A 19,706-nucleotide genomic window follows, 5' to 3' on the forward strand; every position below is an offset into this window, starting at 1 on the left:
TTATGTAATTACAAATTTTATATTTCAAGTTGAGTTATTAATATTTTATGAATTTCATTTGTGATGGGCATATAAGGCCTAACTATCTATTCATATCAATTAGGTGACTTATTTTTCATGTTTCAAGTAATCCATAAATATTTCATGGATTTCAAATTTATGGCCTTAATTTCTTTTTAACAATTTTGACTAGGATGCATAGTCCACATTTGTCATACAATTCTAAGCATTTAAGCTTAGAATTGGTTCTAGGTTTTCATCTTAATTTACTAATCATTTTGATTACTATTCACCTTACTAGTCAACCAAAATGTTGACTTTTTCATACTTAGTGGATATATTAATTCTAATTACACCAAGATCCCACATTTTGAGTTTTACATTTGCTAGTATTAATTGCCAATTGCAATTTAAAGTCCCCTAGATGCATTTCTAATTTCAAATTTTGAATTTTAAGTTTTGGTGTCACTATTCACCTCATTGGTCAACAAAAATGTTGAATTTTGGATAGAAAATAGGTATATTGGTTTTAGCACTCCCAAGGTACCACATTTTACATTTAAAACTTGTTGGAATTAACCACAAAATCCATTTCCAAATCTAAAACCAAGAGGGTAGAATTTTCAGTTTTTGTGACCCAACTTTACTGTTCTATTGGGTCCTGTTGCAGTGGGAATTTGAGGAAATGGTAAACATAAAAGTTGTTTCTTATTTTGTCTAGTTGAATTTCCTTTTTCGAATCACTCCATTTGGAGTTTTGTAGCTCCAGATATGGTCCAAAAACCACAGCTAGCCGGATTTCAATTCTGTAGAATTTACCAAATCTACAGTACCATGAACAGTGACTGCCACTGCCTTGTTGGATAGGTTCTGGTCATAATTTGGGGTAGGTTTCTTCATGAAAGTTGTTTGTCTATGTCTTAGCTTGTTGCTGTAAAAATATCAGGTCAATTGACCATTTCTACAGTGAGTTATGGCCAAATGAACACTGTTCATTTGGTCATTTTGCAGTTTCTGGGTGCAGGGTATCCGGATTGGGGCCAACTTTTGGTCCTCTTGATTTGGTCTTTTGGGCATGGTTTCTTCAGCAAAAATGTGTCATTATAAGCCTAGTTTCATGTCCAATTGGCCAAACACCAATTGGACCAACACAGCCAAAGATATGGCAGTCCAAGTGGGCTGGAATCACAGCCACCCTGCACTCATTAGCGACCCACCAATTCAGTTTGCATCACTCTAAATCTCTTCAAATTATGGTGAACTTGCCTCAAATGGTCACTAATTGAGCATTAAAATTTTCTTTCACAATTTCATAAGCTAAATCCAAGTTTCACTCCCAAACCCTAGCTCATTTTCAAGGATTACACCAATTACCTTAGTTAGCACACCAATTCATCATACATATATATATATACCTTAAACATCATCTTTAGTCCACTCTAAGTCCATCAAAAACACTTAATCTTGTTCCTCCCTAGGGCTGCCAAAATTCATTGTATACATACACATAAATTCCATTCATTTAATTCACAAATTCTTGCTTATTTTAGGTCTCTAATCATGGAAAGAGAAAGATGTATGCATAATAGGCACTAACCTCCTGTAGGGCAGAATTTTCCCAAGCTTGACTTCACTTTCTTTCAATTTCTAGGCTGCCAAACACTTTCCCAAGAGCTATGGACAAGTTTTAATGAAAGGGGTTTAGGGTTTAGTAGTGGAAACAAGAGAGAAATGAAGCTTAAAGGAGCTTTAATGGTGGAACCTCTTCTCTCTCTCTCTCTCAACGTTTTTTAGGCTGCCCAAGGTTGAAGATGCAGATTGGTTTTTCATATTTTTGGTCTCTTTTATCTCTTTTAATAAGTTTAACAAATTGTGATTGGTGGAGGAAATTTAAATGACAAAATGAAAGAAAATGCTGATTATGACATCATATGATGTCATAATTAGCATTTTCTTTCATTTTCTTTTCTTCTCTTCTCTACTCATTTTTAATTTAATTTTTAGCAATATTTATTCATATTTTAGATCATAATAATTATTTACTCAACTGGACAAGTAGGCCAAAAATCGTCTCTGAAGGCGAAATGACCAAAATGCCCTCCGTTTGGCTTAACGGGTCAAAATTATCTGTACCGATTGAAAACTTTTTCTAAATATTTTCTTGGTATTCTAATGCCATAGGAACCTCAATGACCCTTCTCTGGAGTCCCAAAAATTATTTTATGAATTTTTCCCCGGGTCTAGGGCTCCTCGTTGCGAGAACCGCAACTTCCCTCTGGTTACCCATCGCTTGGGCACCGGCTCATTTAACTTGGTTGTATTTTATTTCTAAAATTTTTCCTAAATTTTTCTTATTAATATTTAAGTTAATTATGGTTCCTGACTTTAGTTTAAATATTTTTCTGGACGTTCTAGCTGTCCGGACCGACACCGGTCACCGGAACAGTAGAATATACGGAGTTGCTACCGGGAGGGTGTTACAACTCTTCCCCTCTAATTTAAATTTCGTCCTCGAAATTTACCCAATGTAAATAGCCAAGGAACTAATACCTCTTTATTTCTTCTCCTTTCCGTGTTATCCTACTTCACTTTCTCCTTATTCTCAATCCTATCCTCAAACAGTTATGTACTCATCCCTTTTCATCTTAAATACAGTCTCTTTCTCATCTCCATTCGCTATCTCATTGTCTCTTCACTCTCTTATTCCATACCTTAACCTAAAATAAATAGGAAATACAGATCTGCAATAGTGTCACCTTGACTCTTATGAATGCAATGCATGATATGCAATCTATCTAGGTCCAGAAACGCCTAGACCGTGCTCTGATATCAATAAATGTAACACCCCTCACCCGACTACAGTGTAGCCGAGCAAAGTGTGCTACATTTGGTGCCGGAGCACCCTATCTTATCTTACTTTATTCCTTTCATAATTTGATCTCATTATATTTTAATATTAATTATTTTTTTGACGGAGAAACCAGCGGAGTTTCCCCTATTTTATTACCAGTTGACGTGTTTTACTATTTACCTGTTTGAAAGTTTCAACAATATTTTCAGAATAAAGTCTTATCCATGCTAATCATAATTATCTCATCAATCATTCTCATAATTTTCTCATATTTCAAATCTCATTCATACATTTCAATTTCATAATCATTTCCATGCATACTCAATTCATATGTAAACATTCTCAAATTCAATGAGCAAAATTTTCAAATTTCCTTAATTTACATAATTTACAAAATAATTACAAAATTTCATAATTTACATGATATACAAATTAATTACAATTTGCTAATTTATATTACAATATAAGAAATAAATAACATACACAAAATACATGATATGCTTAAGGTGAGCCCTATCTACATGCATTGCTGAGGAGGTGACAAGCTTTGAATACTTCAAACACTTCACAGATCGAACTCCCAAAATTCCCAGTCAAACGTCCAGTGGGTTCTAGCTTCAGTACCTGCGCGAGGAAACAATTCCATCGCGCTAAGCATTGCTGCTTAGTGGTGCAATAATATAACAAGGAAATAATATACAAATAAAGATAGAAATAAAACATCATTCAAATAATTAAGATCTATTTATACTTCACATGCGGTTTCTAAAATTTAATATGTTTTATCCTAATTTAGTCTTCTTTGGAAGCGTTTATTTCGCCAATGTACAGTAATAATGTAAAAGAAAAAAAAATGATCTGAAAATAATAAATTTATGCTTATATTATTATATAAGTCTCATTTGCAATATTTATTTATTTTATAATTTTCTTTGCTAATCTTTTAGCATTTTCCCAATACTTGCTAGGTTGTCTCAAATTATCTCATAATAAGTAACTTTTAATATCTGTCCAGTTCATTTCGATTCTTTCTAATAAATAACTATTCTAATTTATTTTAGGTCATCTTACTCATTTATTTAATTTAATTTCTAATATTTTAAATTGCTAACATTCTTAACTTATCTCAATAAATTTCACTGCCCAAGTAACCTATGACAGGCTGACTAAACTGGATAACGGGTCGTTGGCACTGGACACCTTGGTGCCTCGGGCCGTCATACCATGGGACGCAGAACGTCAACCACGTATGCAGTCAGTATGGCTAGAAAGCCATGATAACACATAATCGGGCGTAGAAGCCATGAATATTGGCATAATGCCATGAATGCGGGCATAAAGCCATGAATACGGGCATAAAGCCATGAATACAGGCATAAAGCCTTTCGCAGTACTGCTAACAATACCCTATTGGCATGCCAAACTATCCAATCTGACACACATGTCTAGGCAATACAAGGGCACATAATATCATTAAACATTAATATATTGTGTTTTATGACTTCATTATTTCATGATAAATTTCAATTATAATTCATACATTCATTTGATCATTTATATGATCACAATTCACATCAATTATCCTTTTATACCATTGTACTCAAAATACTTCTCCTCTCTACAATAATGAGAACTAATGTCTCATTCATACATTAATATGGTTCATTTATTCATTCATTATGTTATTCATATTGATCACAATTCTAAACAATGGTTCACACATACCATTGTATTCAGAACATTTTCCCTTTTCTCATTTATACATTCAAGAATCTACTTATGTAATTACAAATTTTATATTTCAAGTTGAGTTATTAATATTTTATGAATTTCATTTGTGATGGGCATATAAGCTCTAACTATCTATTCATATCAATTAGGTGACTTATTTTTCATGTTTCAAGTAATCCATAAATATTTCATGGATTTCAAATTTATGGCCTTAATTTCTTTTTAACAATTTTGACTAGGATGCATAGTCCACATTTGTCATACAATTCTAAGCATTTAAGCTTAGAATTGGTTCTAGGTTTTCATCTTAATTTACTAATCATTTTGATTACTATTCACCTTACTAGTCAACCAAAATGTTGACTTTTTCATACTTAGTGGTTATATTAATTCTAATTACACCAAGATCCCACATTTTGAGTTTTACATTTGCTAGTATTAATTGCCAATTGCAATTTAAAGTCCCCTAGATGCATTTCTAATTTCAAATTTTGAATTTTAAGTTTTGGTGTCACTATTCACCTCATTGGTCAACAAAAATGTTGACTTTTGGATAGAAAATAGGTATATTGGTTTTAGCACTCCCAAGGTACCACATTTTACATTTAAAACTTGTTGGAATTAACCACAAAATCCATTTCCAAATCTAAAACCAAGAGGGCAGAATTTTTAGTTTTTGTGACCCAACTTTACTGTTCTATTGAGTCCTGTTGTAGTGGGAATTTGAGGAAATGGTAAACATAAAAGTTGTTCCTTATTTTTTCTAGTTGAATTTCCTTTTTTGAATCACTCCATTTGGAGTTTTGTAGCTCCAGATATGGTCCAAAAACCACAGCTGGCCGGATTTCAATTTTGCAGAATTTACCAAATCTACAGTACCATGAACAGTAACTGCCACTACCTTGTTGGATAGGTTCTGGTCATAATTTGGGGTAGGTTTCTTCATGAAAGTTGTTTGTCTATGTCTTAAATTGTTGCTGTAAAAATTTCAGGTCAACTGACCATTTCTACAGTGAGTTATGGCCAAATGAACAGTTACTGTTCATTTGGTCATTTTGCAGTTTCTGGGTGCAGGGTATCCGGATTGGGGCCAACTTTTGGTCCTCTTGCTTTGGTCTTTTGGGCATGGTTTCTTCAGCAAAAATGTGTCATTATAAGCCTAGTTTTATATCCAATTGGCCAAACACCAATTGGACCAACACAGCCAAAGATATGACAGTCCAAGTGGGCTGGAATCACAGCCACCCTGCTGCACTCATTAGGCAGCCCACCAATTCAGTTTGCATCACTCTAAATCTCTTCAAATTATGGTGAACTTGCCTCAAATGGTCACTAATTGAGCATTAAAATTTTCTTTCACAATTTCATAAGCTAAATCCAAGTTTCACTCCCAAACCCTAGCTCATTTTCAAGGATTACACCAATTACCTTAGTTAGCACACCAATTCATCATACATATATATATATATACCTTAAACATCATCTTTAGTCCACTCTAAGTCCATCAAAAACACTTAATCTTGTTCCTCCCTAGGGCTGCCAAAATTCATTGTATACATACACATAAATTCCATTCATTTAATTCACAAATTCTTGCTTATTTTAGGTCTCTAATCATGGAAAGAGAAAGATGTATGCATAATAGGCACTAACCTCCTGTAGGGCAGAATTTTCCCAAGCTTGACTTCACTTTCTTTCACTTTCTAGGCTGCCAAACACTTTCCCAAGAGCTATGGACAAGTTTTAATGAAAGGGGTTTAGGGTTTAGTAGTGGAAACAAGAGAGAAATGAAGCTTAAAGGAGCTTTAATGGTGGAACCTCTTCTCTCTCTCTCTCAACGTTTTTTAGGCTGCCCAAGGTTGAAGATGCAGATTGGTTTTTCATATTTTTGGTCTCTTTTATCTCTTTTAATAAGTTTAACAAATTGTGATTGGTGGAGGAAATTTAAATGACAAAATGAAAGAAAATGCTAATTATGACATCATATGATGTCATAATTAGCATTTTCTTTCATTTTCTTTTCTTCTCTTCTCTACTCATTTTCAATTTAATTTTTAGCAATATTTATTGATATTTTAGATCATAATAATTATTTACTCAACTGGACAAGTCGGCCAAAAATCGTCTCTGAAGGCGAAATGACCAAAATGCCCTCCGTTTGGCTTAACGGGTCAAAATTGTCTGTACCGATTGAAAAATTTTTCTAAATATTTTCTTGGCATTCTAATGCCATAGGAACCTCAATGACCCTTCTCTGGAGTCCCAAAAATTATTTTATGAATTTTTCCTGGTCTAGGGCTCCTCGTTGTAGAACGCAACTTCCTCCGTTACCCATCGCTTGGGCACCGGCTCATTTAACTTGGTTGTATTTTATTTCTAAAATTTTTCCTAAATTTTTCTTATTAATATTTAAGTTAATTATGGTTCCTGACTTTAGTTTAAATATTTTTGCGGACGTTCTAGCTGTCCGGACCGACATCGGTCACCGGAACAGTAGAATATACGGAGTTGCTACCGGGAGGGTGTTACAATTGCATTCCACCCACAGACAGATGGCCAGTCTGAGAGGGTAATTCAGATTTTGGAGGACATGCTACGGGCTTGTGTGATTGAGTTTGAGGGTAGTTGGGATACACACTTGCCTTTGATTGAGTTTGCTTACAACAACAGCTACCAATCAAGCATTGGGATGCCTCCATATGAAGCTTTGTATGGCAGAAAATGTAGAACCCCGTTGTGTTGGGATGACGTGGGTGATAGAAAAATGATTGGACCCGAAATTGTTCAACAGACTGAAGAGAAAATCAGGGTGATCAAAGGTCTACTTAAAGCTGCATCAGACCGTCAAAAGTCCTATGTTGATTTGAAAAGAAGGGATATTGAGTATGCAGTGGGTGAGAAAGTGTTCCTCAAGGTCTCTTCTTGGAAGAGGATTATGAGATTCGGCAGGAAGGGGAAACCAAGTCCTCGTTTTATCGGGCCATATGAGGTATTAGAAAGAGTGGGTACATTGGCTTATCGTTTGGCACTACCTCCAGAGTTGGAGAAGATACATAACGTCTTCCATGTGTCTATGTTGGGGAGGTATCGATCAGACCCATCTCATGTATTACCAGTAGAAGAAATTGAAGTAAATCCAGACCTCTCATATGAAGAAGAACCCATAAAGATTCTGGCTTATGAGGTGAAGCAGCTACGGAACAAGCAGATACCATTAGTAAAAGTGCTGTGGAACCATCATTCGGGCCAAGAAGCTACTTGGGAACGAGAGGAGGACATGAGGAGACAACACCCACAGCTATTCAGAAATTGATACCAGGTAAAATTTCGAGACGAAATATATTTTAAAGGGGGGAGAATTGTAACACCCCTATTTGTATAGCCTGGTATATTTCACTGTTCCGGTGACCGGTGTCGGTTCGGACAATTAATGGGATTAGGGCCACACTTAAGACAACTTGAGAAGCCATAAACACAAATAATTAGTAATGTTTAATTAGTTAACTATAAATAAGAAAAACAGAACATAAGAGGTTAAACGAGCCGAGAGTCACAGCGATGAGTGACCTTCTCGGGAACGACTGCGAAGTCATTTTAAACTCAAATTTCGAACCGTAAAAAGTGACGCCGCAGTTCTTAGGACCCTTATGAACACAGTGGAAAAGAGAAAATTACGAAAAAGAACTGTTAAGCCAGTCAAATAATTAGGTCAGGGAGCCGAAAGAAATATGAAATTATTTACAAACCGGGTTGAACCGGCAAGAGGCAATTTGGTCAATTGACCCCGAGAGCTGACTCCTGACCTAACTGTCAAATAAAATCGGAGAAAAGAAAATTTCAGAATCGAGAATTAAATTAAAGAACTAATAGAAAAAAATAAATAGAAAAAAAAGAAGATGGAAAAGTCAAAGGTGATGACATAATGCATGATGTCATAAAAGATTAATTAATTTATTTTATTAAATTGGGATTTTTGGTCTTCTAAAAGGGGATAATTACTAACAATTAAAAAGAAATATTGTGTTGAGGGAAAAAGGGAAATTCAGCCAACTTGATGGGGGTTAGGGTTTGATGGAATTGATAGAATTGAACATGTAATTGAGGTTTGATGCATTAGAATGAGTTTAAAAGCTTTAATTAGTTGAATGGTTAAGTTGAAATTCTTAAATGTGATTAATTGCAACAAAGTAGTGAGATTAGGGTTTTGAGGCAAATTTTGGAGAAATGCATAAATGATGACTTTGGTCTATTGTGAGATGAAAAATGGTCAATAATGACCAAAAGAGATGTGTGGAAATTGTGAGAATGGAAGTTAAATTCGTAGGTCTAGAAGGACCAAAATGGAAATTTTACAAGTCCAATTGACATGCCACCAATTGGAGATGAAAATAGACATAAAATAGCACAATTTTCATTAAGGAAACATGGCCAAAAACTGACTAAAACTTGGTGAACCAATTGACCAAAGTGAAATGAGAGCAGTGCTCCCATCAAGATTAAATCGACCAAATGAACAGTCTGTTCATTTGGTCATAATTCGAGCTATACAGGTCAAATTGACCTGAAATTTTACCAGCAATTAGATAAGATATAGATCTAAAACTTTCATGAAGAATACCAACCCAAATTATGCCATTAACCCATTCAAATTATTGAGCAAAGTTGAGTTACTGTACCTGCAAAACTGCAGGATTGCCATTTGAGCAGTAATGTTTGAATGGCTATAACTCTCTCTAGAAAACTCCGATTTAGGCGATTCTTGAACCGATGGAAACCTAAGACATAGTAGAACATTTATTATGAAGGAAATTAGACCAAATTATGGACTTAACATGATCAAATTACTAAACGAAGTTGGATAAAAAATCTGCCAGAACCAAAATAGCAGTATGAGCGATTGCGTGAGAATGTAATTGTATTTTGGCTATAACTTGAGCTACAAAACTCCAATTGGGGTGATCCAAAAATGAGAATACACTTAAGACAATAAGAAACATTTTCTATGAAGGAAGGTTTGCCAAATTCTAACATTAGATTGACCAATGGAATAGTGCAACTAAGAGCACCAAAACTAAAATTTGACAATTTTACAAAAAGGACTTAAGCTTTGAGAAAATGACCAAAACCAACAAGTTTGGTGACCAAAATGTGGTATGTGGGTGAAGTTGGAGTTCCTATACCTATTAAGCCTTAAAAAGTCAACGATTTGACTTGAATAGTGTAATGAATAGTAACCCGAAACACAAAAACTTCGAGAACGTCGAAATTAGTACATTAAAGCTAGGTAAAAATGAAGTGAAATTTATTTTTAGATTTATGCTAAGTTATGGTACTGAAACACTGTGAAACTGTGTGTTTCAGTTGAAAAAGACTTGGAAACTCAAAGAGACTGAGTCAAGGCTTCAAGGCGACTCCAGTCAGGTTTGTACACAATAATAATTGTTTAAATATTTTAAATCTAAAAAATTTGACTTCTTTGATTAATTATGTATTGTGTTGCCACTTTATAATCGTAAATGTGACTTTGAAAAGTGATCAGATTTCTCATAAATTATTTGCATAAATTGTTTTGAATGGATTTTATGTTCACACTTAGCATGACAGTACCACATTATTCCTCCTCCATTTATGGGGTTGAGATCGTTTATTTTCCTCCCTCTCTGGCTTGCCAGTTGAGGTTGTAGATCGGATGAGTACTCATTAGCTAGCTAGCCACCTCCCTCATTGCTTTCGATTAATGGGGTTGAGATTGCTTTGTCGTGGTGTACAACGCGGCATTGATCGGAAATTTTGTGTCATGGCTTAAGTTGTATATGACTTTGGCAACACTGTGTTTATGAAATTATTTGACTAAACTGTGTTTATTAGATTATTTGACAAAATGGTGTTATTATGAACTTTGATATTTGTGAAATATGATTGACAAATATTTAAATTGTGTTTGGCAATGAATGATTTATTTATTGCATTTTAAATTTTTATTGTGCACCACTGAGTATTTTTATATTCAGCGATAGCTTATTTTGCTGTCGCAGATAAGAGCAAGGAAAAAGCAGCAGAGTGAGTTGCTACTGAGTTGAAGATCACACCAATCTTTTGTACGGGTATTATTTTATACCCTTGTAGATAATTTTGATATAAATATAGAAATGTTATATGTATCAATGAAAGTTGAGCAGTTGTAACTAAATTGTAATAATATTTTTTTTGGATTTCCTTCTGTAAATTAATATTTGTACTTATGAATTTCTTACTTTATGCTTTGTGATTGGAGATGTTAAATATTTTGAGATGATAAGTCTTGAATTGTATTGTGAAATTATTTTGAAGTGTGTTGAACTGAGTTGATTGAGTTATTGAAGGTTGGGAGTTGTGAAATATTTTTGGAAGTGCTTTTTACAGGTCTTTGAAGAACTGGTTTCTCAAAATACGGAGGGAACTCTGTCAAAATTTTTATAAAATTTGCGGCAAAATTAAAATGGACAAAAATTTTTATTAGTATTTAAACTTGAATAAATGATTTTTAATTCTCACTAAAATGCTCACCACTTCCAAAATGTAAGAAAATTGTTTTAAAATCCCTTGTAGGGTACTTAATGAGTTATCGGTAGGTGAAGTTCGGTAGTTCATTAAGTATTCTACGGGATCATGTTATGCCTTACAGAGGGGTAAGGTGTGACAACTTCCAATAAATTACTTTACAAATCTCAACCTCCAATGCAACTGAAATCCACATAATCAACCCAATCAACACAAATGCAATTCAAAATTCTCAATTCACAATATTTTCAAAACAATCAAATAAACTCATCAACATTGAATTTAAAATAGTTAATTTACATTCACAAGTTAAATTTACAGAAAGAAATTTCAAAAATAATATTATTACAAGTTTACTGTACAACTGTTCAATTTACATTAATACATATGACACTACGATATTTACATCAAAATAAACTATAAGGGTATAAATAATACCCGTACCAAAAAGTCAATGAGGTCCTTGTCAATTCAGCAGCTCACTCTGCTGCTTTTTTCTTTCCTTTATCTGCGACAGCAAAATAAGTTATTGCTGAGTATAATTTACTCAGTGGTGCACAATAAAATTTAAAAAGCTGAACATAAACCATTCATTGCCAAATCATAATTTAAACATTGCACAATCACATTTCACAATTTCAAATCACATTTATAACATAATTTAATCAAATAATTTAATAAACACAGTGTTGCCAATCCATACACAACTTAAGTCATGACACAAAATTTCTGTTCAATGCCGTGTTGTACACCACAACAAAGCAATCTACAACTTCACTAATCAAAACCAGTGAGGGAGGTGGCTAGCTAGCTAATGAGTACTCATCTGATCTCGACCTCAACTGGTAAGGCAGAGAGGAAGGGAAAATAATCGACATCAACTCCATAAATGGAGGAGGAATAATATGGTACTATTATGCTAAGTGTGAATCAAAAATCAATTTAAAATAAATTATTCAAATATTGCATGCAAAATACACTCAATTTCCAAAGTCACATTTTCATTCACAAAGTGGCAACAAAATAGTTCTCGAAATTCATAATTAACACAATACATTTACAATACATAATAAATCAAGTTTTCAAGGTGGAAACAATAATTGAGAATTGTTGTGCACAGACCTGATTTGAGTCTTCTTTAAGCCTTGACTCAATCTTCCTTTGGCTTCTCAACGTCCTTTTCAGTTGAAACATGTAATTTACAGTGTTTCAGTATCATATCTTATAATTAATCCAATAAATAAATTCACACATACTTAATTCTAGCCTTAATTTTCTTAAAATAATGTTCTTTGAAGTTTGCATTTCGGAGTTACTATTTATCGCACTATTCAAGTCAAAATATTGAATTTCTCATGCTTAATAGGTATGTGGATTCCAAATACACTCACATACCACATTTTGAGTGTATCATTTGTTGGCAATAGTTGCCATTTTAATTTCTAACTCTCCTAAGAGAAATTGCCATTTTTTAGTTTTGATCACCTGTTTTGCACTATTCCATTGGTCTGGTTACTGTGGGAATTTGGCTAAGTGTCCTTCATTAAAGTTGTTCCTTATTGTCTTATCTTTAATTCCCTTTTTGAATCAATCCATTTGGAGTTTTGTAGCCTAAGACATGGTCATTTTTCTAAGGCTGGCTGGATTAGTTCAAACTCAGAATTCTGGGCAATTTCAAGGTTCTAGCAGTTTTGGTGTGCTGATTGCAGCTCACTTTTTGGATGGGTTATGGTCAGAAATTGGGTTTATATTCTTCGTAAAAGTTGTAGTGCTATGTCTCAGCTTTCTATCGGTATAAAATTCAGGTCATTTGGACCTTTTTACACCAAGTTATAGCCAAATGAACAAACACTGTTCATTTGGTCAGTCTGGTACAGTGGCAGTGCATATTATCTGGATTTGACCTAATTTTTTACTACTTAATGTCATTTTCTGGGCATGGTTTCTACACAAAAATTGTGGCATTATGTGTCTACATTCATATTCAATTGGCCTCACACCAATTAGGGTGGTAGAATTACAGTTTTAGTCCCTGAAAAGGACTTAGGTCATACTACCTAAAATTGACCCTTCTCTAATCCGAATTACATTGCACTTCTAATCACTTCAACACATCTCAATTGGTCACAATTGACTATTTCTAACCTCAATTAGGGTCAATTATATCAATTGACCATTTCCTCCAATTTTTTCCCCAATTTCATGAACTCAAGAACCCTAATTTTTGCAAATGGCTCAATTAGTACAATTAAAGTGCACAATCATCTTCTATATACTTAATTCAACTTAATTACCCTTTTAAATTCATCAAACTCAAGCAAACCCTAACTCCCTATGTGCTGGCCAAAATCTCCAAAGAGTCTAACAAGTTTGATTTGTTTGAATTTTTCACAATTTCTAATTTAATTTAACTACATAAACATAAATTTAAAGAGTGAGATTGAATTTCACTACTAACCTCTTCTTTAAATTCTAATTCTTCAATTTTATCCACTTCCCTTCACAATTCCTTCTTCAATCTCCTTCTCAAGTTGCAAGAGCAAGGTTTAATAAAAAACAAGTGGGGAATTTATGGGAATTTTTGGGGTTTATGAAGCTTACAATTAAGCTTCCATGGAGTTTTAGAGAGAGAGAGAGAGAGAGAGAGTTGGGAGAAGAAGAAGACCATGACACCAAGAAGAAGAGAAGTAAAAAAAATGACTTTTCAATTTTATTTTATGCCATAATTGAATTGGTAAAAAAAATAATTAAATGAAATTCATTTTTGAGGTCATTGCTTATGTCAAACTTGTGATGTCATTAATCAAATTTTACTTTTCTTTTCTTTTTTCCTTTATTTTTCCATAGCTCTTTAATTTAGTTCTATATTTCAAAATTTTCATTTCTCAGATTTTATTGGATAGTTAGGGCATGAGTCACCTCTAGGGGTGAATTGACCAATCTTTGCCAGTCTGATCCGGTTTATAAATAATTCGGTATTTCTTCCGGAACCTTGACCTAATTATTTGACCTACTTATTAACTCTTTTCTGTGATTTTCTCTTTTCCACTAGCTTTGCCATAGTCCTTAGGATTGCAGTGTCACAATTTCCCATTCAAAATTAGGATTAAAGTTGATCTCGCAGTCACTTCCTAGTAAGGTCACCCATCGTTGTGACCCCCGGCTCATTTAACCTTTTATGCTTTGCTTTTCTTATTTATACTTCACCATCTGGTAATCACTATTTATTTTCATTCAAGGCTTTTTTAGGCGTCTTAAACATGGTTCTAATCTTCTTAATTGTCCGGACCAACACCGGTCACCTGAAACAGTGCATTACACATAGCTATGCATATAGGAGTGTTACAATTCTTCCCCTCTTAAAATAAATTTCATCTCAAAATTTTATCCGGTATCAGTCTCTGAATAGTTGTGGCTGCTATTTCCTCATGTTCTCCTTTCGCTCCCAAGTAGCTTCCTAGCCTGAATGATGGTTTCACAGCACTTTAACCAGTGGTATCTGCTTGTTTCTCAACTGCTTCACCTCATATGTCAGAATCTCTATGGGTTCTTCCTCATATGTGAGGTCTGGGTTTACCTCAATCTCTTCTACTGGTAGTACATGGGATGGGTCGGATCTATACCTCCTCAATATAGACACATGAAAGACATTATGTATCTTCTCTAGCTCTGGAGGTAGTGCCAATCGGTATGCCAAAGGACCCACCCTTTCCAGAACCTTATAGGGTCTAATGAAACGAGGACTCAGTTTCCCCTTTCTGCCAAATCTCATAATTTTCTTCCAAGGGAAAACCTTGAGGGATACTTTATCACCCACTGTATATTCAATATCCCTCCTCTTCAAATCAATATAGGACTTCTGATGGACTGATGCAGCCTTGAGTCGATCTCTGATTAGTATAATCTTTTCCTCTATCTGCTGAATAATTTCTGGCTCAATCATCTTTCTTTCACCCACTTCATCCCAATAGAGGGGAGTTCTACACTTCCTGCCATACAAAGCTTCATATGGAGGCATCCCAATACTTGATTGATAGCTATTGTTGTCAGCAAACTCAATCAAAGGCAAGTGTGTATCCCAACTACCATCAAACTCAATTACACAAGCTTGAAGCATATCCTCCAATATCTAAATTACCCTCTCAGACTGGCCATCTTTCTGTGGGTGGAATGCCATGCTGAAGTTCAATCTAGTTCCTAGGGCTCTCTGAAGACTACCCCAGAATCTAGAAGTAAACCTAGGATCTCTATCTGAAATAATCGACACTGGCACTCTATGCAGTCTCACAATTTCATCAAGGTATAGTCTGGCCAATCTCTCTAAGCTATAGTCCATTCAGACTAGCAAAAAATGAGTAAACTTGGTTAATCTGTCAACAATAACGCATACTACATCATGGCTCTTCTGTGTCCTCGGAAGTCCCATCACAAAATCCATAGTTATCCGTTCCCATTTCCACTCAGGTACTGGCAATGGATGTAGTAAACTAGCTAGGACTTGATGTTCTGCCTTCACTTGCTAACAAGTTAGGCATTTGGAGACAAAATCAGCTACATCCCTTTTCATACCCATCCACCAGCAATGCTCCTTTAGCCCTTTGTACATTTTAGTGCCATCAGGGTGCATAGCAAAAGGAGACTCATGTGCTTCCCTCACAATGATTTGTCTCAAGTCAACATCATTAGGAACGCACATCTTACTCTAGTGTAGCAGTAAGCCATCATCTCTCACAGAAAATTTAGGTTTCTTGCCATCCTGAGCTTCCTTCATCAATTTCTGATATTTCTCATCATTATGTGCAACCATTTTAATCTGATCAGTCAACACTGCCTGTACATGCCATGCAACTACTGTCTGTCTCTCATCATTAATCTCTAAATTAACATGCAGTACTTTCAACTCATGTACCATAGACAAAGGAGAAATTCTTAGACTTGCCATAGTCTTTTGACTTAAGGTATCAGCCACCACATTAGCTTTCCCTGGCTGGTAGTCTATTAGACAATCATAGTCCTTTATCTGTTCTAACCATTTCCTCTGTCTCAAATTCAATTCTTTCTGGGTTCCCAAGTACTTCAAGCTCTTGTGATTTGTGTAGATGTAATACTTCTCCCCATATAGATAATGTCGCCAGATCTTTAGAGCAAATACAATGGCAGCAAACTCCAAGTCATGTGTTGGGTAATTTCTCTCATGCGGTTTTTGCTGGAGTGATACATATGCAATGGCATTCCTCTCTTGCATCAGTACACAGCCTAACCCATTATGAGAAGCATCACTATAAACTGTATACTATTTACCTACTGTCGGTAAAGTTAGAACTGAAGCTTCAGTCATACATATCTTTAATTCATCAAAACTCTGCTGGCATTCATCCGTCCATTAAAATTTCACATCTTTCTGTAGCAGCTTAGTCAGTGGAGAAGCCAACATGGAAAATTCCTTCACAAATCAATTATAGTATCCAGCTAAACCCAGAAAACTGTTAATTTCTGTGATATTCCTGGGTGGCTTCCAATTAAGGATAGCTTCAATCTTGCTGGGATCTACCTTAATACCCCCTGCCGATACTATGTGCCTTAAGAAAGAAATTTCTGTTAGCCAAAATTCACATTTTGACAATTTGGCGTATAGCTATTTCTCCCTCAAAGTCTGTAGCACAATCTGCAGATGTCTATCATGCTCCTCTGCACTCTTAGAATATACCAATATGTCATCAATGAATACTACCACAAACTGATCTAGGTATGGCCTGAAGATAGTGTTCATCAGGTGCAGCTATGTTTTTGGGATACTCTGCTCTTGCACCTTTAATTGATAATAACCCAATCTCAAATCAATTTTGGAAAACATAGCTGCACCCTTTAGTTGATCAAACAGGTCATCAATGCGGGGCAATGGGTATTTATTTTTTATTGTCACCTTATTCAACTGTCGGTAATCAATACACAAGCGGAGAGTGCCATCTTTATTCTTAACAAATAACACTGGAGCTCCTCTAAGGTGACACACTAGGGCGAATGAAGCCCTTATTAAGCAACTCTTGCAACTGTATTTTCAATTCTTTTAGTTCTGCTGGTGCCATTCTGTATGGTGTTATGGAGATTGGGTCCACACCAAGCATAACATCAATCTCAAACTGCACTTCTCTTTTCGAAGGTAATCCTGGCAACTCATCAGGAAACACATCCGGAAAGTCACATACGGTAGGGATGTCCCTTATTGCTGGACTCCCCACTTGGGTGTCTACCACATGTGCCAAGTATGCTTCACACCCCTTTCTGATCATTTTTCTGGCTAGTACAACCAAAATGATGTTTGAAGACAATAGTTGCCTCTCCTCGTGTATTACCACATCACCGTACTGAGGGAGACCAAAAGTGACTGTCTTCAGTCTACAGTCAATCATGGCATGATGCCTGGCTAACCAATCCATGCCCAAGATAATATCATAATCTCTAAAAGGCATTTCAATCAGATCGGACAGAAAAGTATGTCCTTGGATCACCAAAGGACAATCTCTATACATTCTATTTACCCTGACCTCTTGTCCCAACGGACTTGTTACTAGCACCTCAAAATCCATTTTCACACAAGTAATAGCAGTAAGGCAAGCAATGCTGGCACTTACATATGAGTGTGTAGATCTGGGGTCAAACAAAACGTACACATCTTGATTAAAGATTGAGAAGGTACCAGCAACTATGTCTGAAGTCTCAGCCTCTTCTCGCTGTCTCATGGTGTAGACACTAGCTAGAGCTTGCTCAGGCTGATTTATTGTGCTTTGACTTCCTGGGGCACTACCCCTACCTCTGCCTCTGACTCTGCTAGCTGGCTATGAACCCCTAGGTGTATAGGCTTGGGCTGATCCCTCTAATGTGGCAGATGGTCCAAACCGGCATGGACTGGTACAATCTTTTGCAAAATGTCTGGTCTCTCCATAGTTAAAATATGTGCCTGTGGCTTTGAAGCATACCCCACCATGTGTACTGCCACAAGTCTCACATTGACGGATTGATAATGCCCCTCTCGGTGTCTGTTGGCTCTGCTGACCAGATCGGGGTGGTCTCTGGATAAAAAATCTACCTCTGCTAGATTTACGAGAGCTGGATCCCCCAAAATTCTTTCTCTTCCCAGAACCACTTTCAGGTGCTTGATCAGTGGCCTTTTCAGTCTTCTCTTTCTCCCTTCTTAACTGATCCTTCCTTTTTAATTATTTCTAAGTCCAAAGCCTGTGAGATTAGTTCAGAGAAATTCTGATGTCGGGACCCCACAACTTGCATTCTCAGATTAGGCCTTAAATCGGCCTCAAACCGCTTACACTGATCACTGGGGGTGGAAACTAAGCTTCCAGCATAGTGGCTCAACCGAGAGAAGTCTCTCTCATACTCTGCTATGGTTCTGTCCTCTTGCTTCAAATTCAAAAATTCTTGCAATTTCATATCCATATAAGCATCAGGGACCCTTTTCTGTCGAAACTCCCTCAAGAAGTCTGACCAGGTAAGGACTGGCGGTTCCACCAGGCTATGGGGGATGGTCTTCCAACATTCATAGGCATCCCCTTGCAGAAGCAAAATAGAGAACTCAAACTTCAACTCTTCTGCACACTGTAGCTTCCTGAATAACTATTCCATCCTTTCTAACCATTGTTTTGCTTTCAGTGGATCCATGGTTCCTTTTAATTCGGTAGCCCCAAATTTCATTAGCTTCTCATATTGTCTTGCTGGGGGTGGTTGAGTTGCAGGGGTTTGTGTCTGTGCTAGTGTTGGCAAGTTCCCAGCCATTTGCTGAAACAACACAGCCATTTGTTGTGCAAAATGAGCAGGAAACTGTGGTACTTGAGGAGGAGCTGGAGTGGCTAACCCACTCACATTCTGGAGTGCTGGGGCTTCCCCTTGTGCCTCAGCCTCGACAGATTGTTCAATAGAATGATCTCCCTCTTTCATTCTGATTTCAATAATTTTCTACTTCTTGATAACAAATACAAGAAGGTTGACCTCTGTTAGTGCATATTCATGATGTAAATATGTCATATGTATCAATTTAGGACACTTGAGCAGTTGTACTTATCAAAAGAAATAATCACAATCATAATCAAAACTCATTTCAAAATCATGCTCTGATACCACTACAACATGTCACACCTTACCCCTTCGTAAGGCATAACATGATCTTATAGTATACTTAATGAATTACCGAACTTCGGCTACCGATAACCCATTAAATATAGCACAAGGGATTTTATAACAATTTTATCTCTTTTGAAGGTGGTTAGCACTTTTAATAGGTATTAAAAACTTTTAATTTCATTTTAAATACTAGGTAAAAATTTTGATAACTTTTATTTTTCCACAAAATTTGTAAAATTTTAGGCAGAGTGCCATTTGTAATTGAGAAAAAGAAAATTTTAAACCTGTAAAAAAAGCACTTCCAATAAATTACTTCACAAATCTCAACCTCCAATGCAATTGAAATCCACATAATCAACCCAATCAACACAAATACAATTCAAAATTATCAATTCACAATATTTTCAAAGCAATTAAATAAACTCATCACCATTGCATTTAAAATAGTTAATTT

The 19,706-nt window shown here is 35.6% G+C and overlaps 1 pseudogene; it reads left to right on the forward strand.

The window, feature by feature from the left end:
• LOC131180125 (uncharacterized) overlaps positions 1-19,706 on the forward strand; it is a 39,182-nt pseudogene that overhangs the window by 3,252 nt on the left and 16,224 nt on the right.

This window comes from Hevea brasiliensis, chromosome 5, assembly GCF_030052815.1.
Source record: "Hevea brasiliensis isolate MT/VB/25A 57/8 chromosome 5, ASM3005281v1, whole genome shotgun sequence".
Classification (NCBI taxonomy): Eukaryota; Viridiplantae; Streptophyta; class Magnoliopsida; order Malpighiales; family Euphorbiaceae; genus Hevea; species Hevea brasiliensis.